Below are 6,453 nucleotides of genomic sequence, written 5' to 3'. Positions count from 1 at the left end.
AATGCAAGAAGGATGTTTCCAAGGAACTGATCTCCTTTGGAATGCTCTGTAATGGTTTTTGTCAAGTCTTTATGACTTTGTGCATAATCATTACAAGAGGACCAATGCATATAAGTTTAGAATCTAACAGATTTCAGTAAATGGCATGAATTTGGAATTCTTGCAATTGCGGTAAGGATTTGGGAGTGTGAAAAGAGAATCATTGAAGGAATGTTCAATTGATCTAGTTCACAAAGTAAAGATCATAGACAAACATAGTATGCATACTTGGTGTATGGCATGACTAGTGTTTAAGAAAACATAGTGTACATGCTTGGAGCATGGGAAAACTATTGTTTTAAATTCAAGAATAAAGTTGATAGCTGAAACAGTATACAATGAATAATGTGTAATCATATGGTGATAAATAAAAGGTGTTTTATTTATGTTCAAAGAGTTGATACCATATTGGATTCAATTATTATTGTGTTTCACTTTGCATGTTTTGACTTCCCGAATAAACTAGGTTATTCTTCCGGAATGACTAAGTTATTCAAACCATCCACAGTCGGTCATATGTTGGAAGTAGATATGAATTAAGACTGTCGTGATGGGTTGTAGAGGTCTAAAGTGTTAGACAAGGCTACAACAATCATGAGTGCTCATAAGTTCTGAGTATTGGATTCAACCCGCGCTCATTGGAATCACTTCATGGATTTTATCGCGAGTGATCATAAGAAGATAATATCTTATATTCTTCAAACCTAGAGATATGAGTTGTTACTATGAGTTGATAGTACATTGATTGCACGAAAACGCATTTGGTAACTCGGTGTTATAAAACGTGCCTTTGTGTATGATTCAACAAGTAGTAGAACAAGCCATATGAGTCGAAGTTTATCCGTTCCTTTTACATTCGGGATAAAAGCGATATCTGTGGGCCCCTCGATGATTTGATGATGACAAATGGCAGTGCTCGGCCGGGCCAGGACTGATTTGATTTGTTCAATTAGTCAGTCGTCATAAATCGAAAATCGGGAAACAACAAATGGACAGAGAGAATGATTATAATCCATGTCTCAGTCCATATGATATCTAGAATGGAGGAATATATGATCCCTTATCTAATGGACAAGTCACTGACAAAGGTCAGAGTTCATTTACAAGGTCAGAGTTCGACAGAAGCTTTTGAGAGCTACGATTGCCGGTTGGTTCCTGAAGTCATACGCAATAATAGTTTTAGACTTATCCAAGTGGGAGACTGTTGGATTAATGTCTAAGTCCATAACTATAATTGGTAAGACTTGACCCGACCTGGCATGGTCCATTTGGGTTGCATGGCATCATGCACTTGGATAGACTAAATGAGAGAAATAAGACACTTATGGTTATTAATATATTATAAGTTCTAGTATATTAATAATAAAAATAATGAGATTATTTAATTAGTATTGACCAAGAATTAATCTAGGATTAATTAAGTGATCAAAATAAGACTAATTAAATATATGGGTTGATTGTGTAAATCATCCATACTTGTATAGTGGGCTAATGCTCCATGGATAATCAAGTTGGGCTAAAACCCATAGGATGGTCCATGGATGCTCCATGGTATATTTGTACCCATGGATCATGGAAATGAAAGGCCATGTCAATTAGGGTTTACATGGTGTACCTAACTATATAAGCATCTTATTCTTGACCAAAATCGGCCACTAGTGTGTGAAGAAAAAGGGCTAGCCGATTTTCATGAGTGTAGTTTTCTCTCAAGTCATTCCATGTGTATTTGGTGTTGTGTGAACCATTTGAGGTGTCACACTTGGGGCACTATGCACTCAAGCTTCATGAAGACTTTCTACACCAAAGAGGTATGTATTCTATCTTGCTATAGTCATTGTTTTATATGCTAGATTAGGATAATACCTTGGAAGTTCTTATTTGCATGTATAATAGAGAAAACATAGATCCAAGGTATTTAGGGTTGCATGTACACTTAGGAGTGTTAGAATGCTCATAACCCAACATTATATTGTTGAGGAACCCCCGAAGCATGTGTTGTCGCCCCGATGAAATATTCTAAGACTAGGTTCCTTATGTTAGTTGTCTTAGGGACGTAAAGTGAGAATAATGAGAATGGGTAATTGGGTTATTGTTGGTTGGTGGAAATTAAATATATTTATTTAATGTGGGTTGAAAACCCTATATGCTCACCAGGCTCCCAAGCCTGACCCACTCAGTTTTATTTGTATTACAGGAAGTGGCGCAAGGGCATAAGATGGATGAACCATCAAGTTGTTTTGTTTACAAGTCTGTATATGTATATATTTGTTGAATGACTTGTAATGCTATTGTTTATGCTTTATGGTCTGTATCGGAACATGACATCCCGAGTTTTGATTATATAATGAAAATACATTTCTTTTATGAAATGCTTTGGTAAACATTGTTTTATCACGTTTTGTTTTTGGGAACAAATTCCGCAACTCTTTCAAATCAAAAGGATCTACTCTGAAATTATTTTTAAAGCATTAATGAAAATCGGTATTTTCTGGCCGAGATTTTGGGATGTCACAATATCTCATTTGGGTGATTTATTAAGGACTCAATCAATCAACTAACTTGAATGTATTTTTTTCTCCCGTTTTGTAGATGTCAAAGTTCGACAACTATTGTCTTCCCAAATCCCGTGGAACAAGCATTCCACACGAAGATGATATTCTATGATTCGATCGAGGAACAAGAGATCATGCTTCACTTCCTCCTCCTCATCCAATTATTCTCCCTTACCCACAAGATCGGAGAATTGAAAGGTTCAATGTCACTAAAGCACTATTGGAAATGAAACATGAAGATGGTAAACCCGTGTGTGCTCACGTTCTAGGAATGAAATCACACATCGATAGGTTGATTATGTTGGGTGTGTCATTCCCTGATGAGATGGCTATAGGCTGGGTTCTACAGTCACTCCCTGAATCATATGATGAGTTCAAAAGAAAGTATTATATGATGGATCATGACGCAAACCTCATTGACCTAACTTACATGCTCATTGTTGCTGAATCAGAAATGATTTGGCAAAGCAGTGGAGCATATTTGTTGGGAAAGTCAACCAACCATGCTTCCGAGGATGTTCTGGGAGAACCAACATGTGTTTGCTACCAAGAGAAAGGGCATTGGATACAAGTTTGCCCTAAGAGCCTGAAGAGTCCAGAAGATGGGAGAGTCAAAGAGTATGGTTGTACTTCAGGTAAAATCCACTATCTAACTCCATTAAGTTCCTATTCATTGATTCTTAATACATGATGTGATAAGATTGCATTCGAATGTTTTGCAAGATCAGTGGAAAGAGAGGAAGCTTGATGAAAGAGCAAGATGAGTCTAATCAAGAAGAAATGGATCTCGATCGCATGGATTCGAAGATTAGATTTTGAGCTTAGAAAGTTATGATAGAGTTGTTAGGAATTTTTCTTTTGACTACATAGTTTTCAGTTGATTTTGCATTGTAAGGAAAAATGTTTTCTGCTGCTTTTATGAAGAAAATAAATTTTTGATATGACTTATTTATTTATTTATTTATTTCCTTGCAATGAAATCATTATGAAAATTGATGTTTGCATATTTCTACAACGAATGGATAAGATTCTTAATTATGTTAATAGTGGAACTGTTTCTCATCGCCCAAGTTTCAATTGGACAGAAACTTGGAATCATGCAACTTGGTTGCACGATGAATGAGAAATTTCATATTTGGAAATTAGACTAATTCGTTGACAAAGTGTCAAGTGAAAGACTAGGAGATCGAGTACACAAAGTTGTGTGTTGATCAAGTACACCACAAGAGTAACAAAGATATTCGTCATGATTCACTAAAGGTTTAGTAAATATGATTATACTTATAAGATTAAGTGTAATTCTGAATTGATTGAAAAGGTTTAAATCAATAGCAGAACGAATAAGAAGAATCAAGTAGGTAGAAAGATAAAAGTTTCTCTATTCTAAGAAGAAGGGAGAGTACCTTTATGTTTTATGATAGGTCTTAATGATTAAGAACCATATCACAATTAATCCTCTGTGTAAGTCTTAGTACAATTGTATGTCTGAGAAGAGGAATCAAGAATTGAAGAAATGGTTAAATCAAGAAGTCCATCATACTTCGTTCCAAAAACAAGTCTTAGAGTTAAGATTGTGACATTAAGTGACAAGTCTTAGGAAGGTTTATAACATTCATCAAATGTAGAATTTGGAAAAAGGATTTCCTATTCTCACACAATTGAAATTGGAAAGTTGTGATGTCTTGGATAAGACAAAGACCAACTAGGACCAATTTTATGAAATGTTTTGTCTTGATAAAGACTACACTAACTCTTGAATATTTGTTTGTCAAGAAATGTTTATTGACAAGAGAATCTTATATGTCAAGGAGTTAGTGGGAGTCTTAATGGTCTTGAAAGGTTTCAAGAACAAATCAAGAATAAACCTTATCGATCATCACTAGCACACGAGTAGAGGTTTACAACCTATCGTGCTGACATTACCTTGTTTCTATGCCGTTCCAATTGAGTTAATTATGCATGTGAGCCCTATGAGTTCTCATTTGAATGCATAAAAGGAAAGGACCTTGATCAATTGAAAGTAAATTGATAAGAAAGGGTGAGCTGCTTAACTACTTGGAAGACATGGTGGGCAGCTGTGTTACCATAAGGCAAGAAATCAAGATTAAGACAGTTCGGTCCATATGAATTTGAATTTGTCGTAAACTTTGGTTTTGACAAATTCACATGGATAGGAACACATACACCATTAAAATCTAAGTGTCATAAGATTCCCCCCTTCATGAAAAATGACTGTGAGGAAATGCTTTCACTAAGAAAGATTTTAAGAAGATAGTAATTGTGAAAATTGTATTCTCGAATTCGATTATGGTTACGGTATCCCTTTCCATGATTCGAATTATGAGATTTGGCAATTAGTCTGAATTGTTTAAGACACACATATGAGCTATCTAAGGCAAAGGTGTATAAGTTTAAGAAGCATTGATAAAAGATTATTGAAGCATTGGGTATTAGAAATATGAACTTAAAGAAATTCAATAGGCATTGTTTTTCTGAAAGTTAAGTTGTTTCTGAATACATGTCAAAGCTAGTAGGAGCATAAGTATTATGTTTATAATAATTATCGTGATAGTGGGAGCATAAATGTTATGATTGCATGATTATTAAGGCAACTATTGCAAGTTAGCAATATTAATTATAGAAAACAAGAGTTATACTTTGCAAAGTCGCAATGGTTGTAAAGTTGTTTTGCTATAATTAAGGGAGAGAATATTATGCTTCGTTTCATATATAAAGGCTTAGGTTATGAAATGTTAAAAAATTTAGTCAATGAAACATAGTGAGTTCTTAAAATTCGATTATGATTATGGCGTTCCTCTTCATATTTCGAATTGAGAGAACGTAGCACATAAAATATAATGGCAGAAGTTTGATAAAGTATCGAATCTTTATGTAAGATATTATGCATCGTGTCGCATACGCTTCGGGTATAGGATCGATGGCAAATGCTATAATATTTGACCATTCTAAAATTTTCCAAATGTCTAGTGCATTTAGAGGGAAAAGGACAAGAATCGGTTTTTGACTAAGATAATTAGACAACTATCAAAGGACAATCCAAAGTTCGTCGAGGATTGTTCGCTTGTGAGTAGTTGGAAGCATGATATTGGATGGACCATATTGACATTATTATGAATAGATAAGATTCTATTGAGAATGAGTTGTCATATGGTAAGTATGGAAAGGTTTCCATATTGGGAATTGGATATTGAGAATCAATGTCTAGATTAGAAATTTTATGCAAAATGATGTTTAAAGGAATGTACTTTGAGTGAGATACATCACATCTATGTAATTGTCTTGTAACAATCTCCGATAGAGGACTTTGTAATTTCATTGGCAATAGTCATTGTGACTTTAGTGCAGTGACATTACAAAAGGATCATTGCATAAAATGTTAGAATCTTACATATTCCATAAGTGGCAAGAATTTGATATTCTTTCACTTATGAAAATGGATTAGGAGTTGTGAAATGAGTATGATTGGAAATGTGTTCATTTGATCTATTTCACAAAGTAAGAATTGTAGGTAAACATTGTGTGCATGCTAAGAGCATGGGAGAAGTGTTGTAATTCAAGTAAGAAGTTGATTACCCGAAACAACAAATAATGAGTAATCGATATGGTGATAAATAAAAGGTGTTTTATTTATACTCAAAGGTTTGAGGCCATATGGGATTAGTATTATTCTTGTGTTTCACTTTGCATGTTTTGACTTCCTGAATAATTTAATTGGTTGAGAACAGTCAAAATATTCAAACGGGCCACAGTCGTTCATATGTTGGAAGTAGATATGAATGAAGACTGTCATGAATTGGTGTGTGGATTGGCTAAAGAGAATTAGACATAAGCAAATGTTTGC

The sequence above is a fragment of the Lactuca serriola genome, chromosome 8, assembly GCF_051521515.1.
Source record: "Lactuca serriola cultivar US96UC23 chromosome 8, Lser_US96UC23_V15, whole genome shotgun sequence".
NCBI classification, from domain to species: Eukaryota; Viridiplantae; Streptophyta; class Magnoliopsida; order Asterales; family Asteraceae; genus Lactuca; species Lactuca serriola.
The sequence above is the reverse complement of the archived record's forward strand: the minus strand, read 5'-3'. Positions refer to the sequence as shown.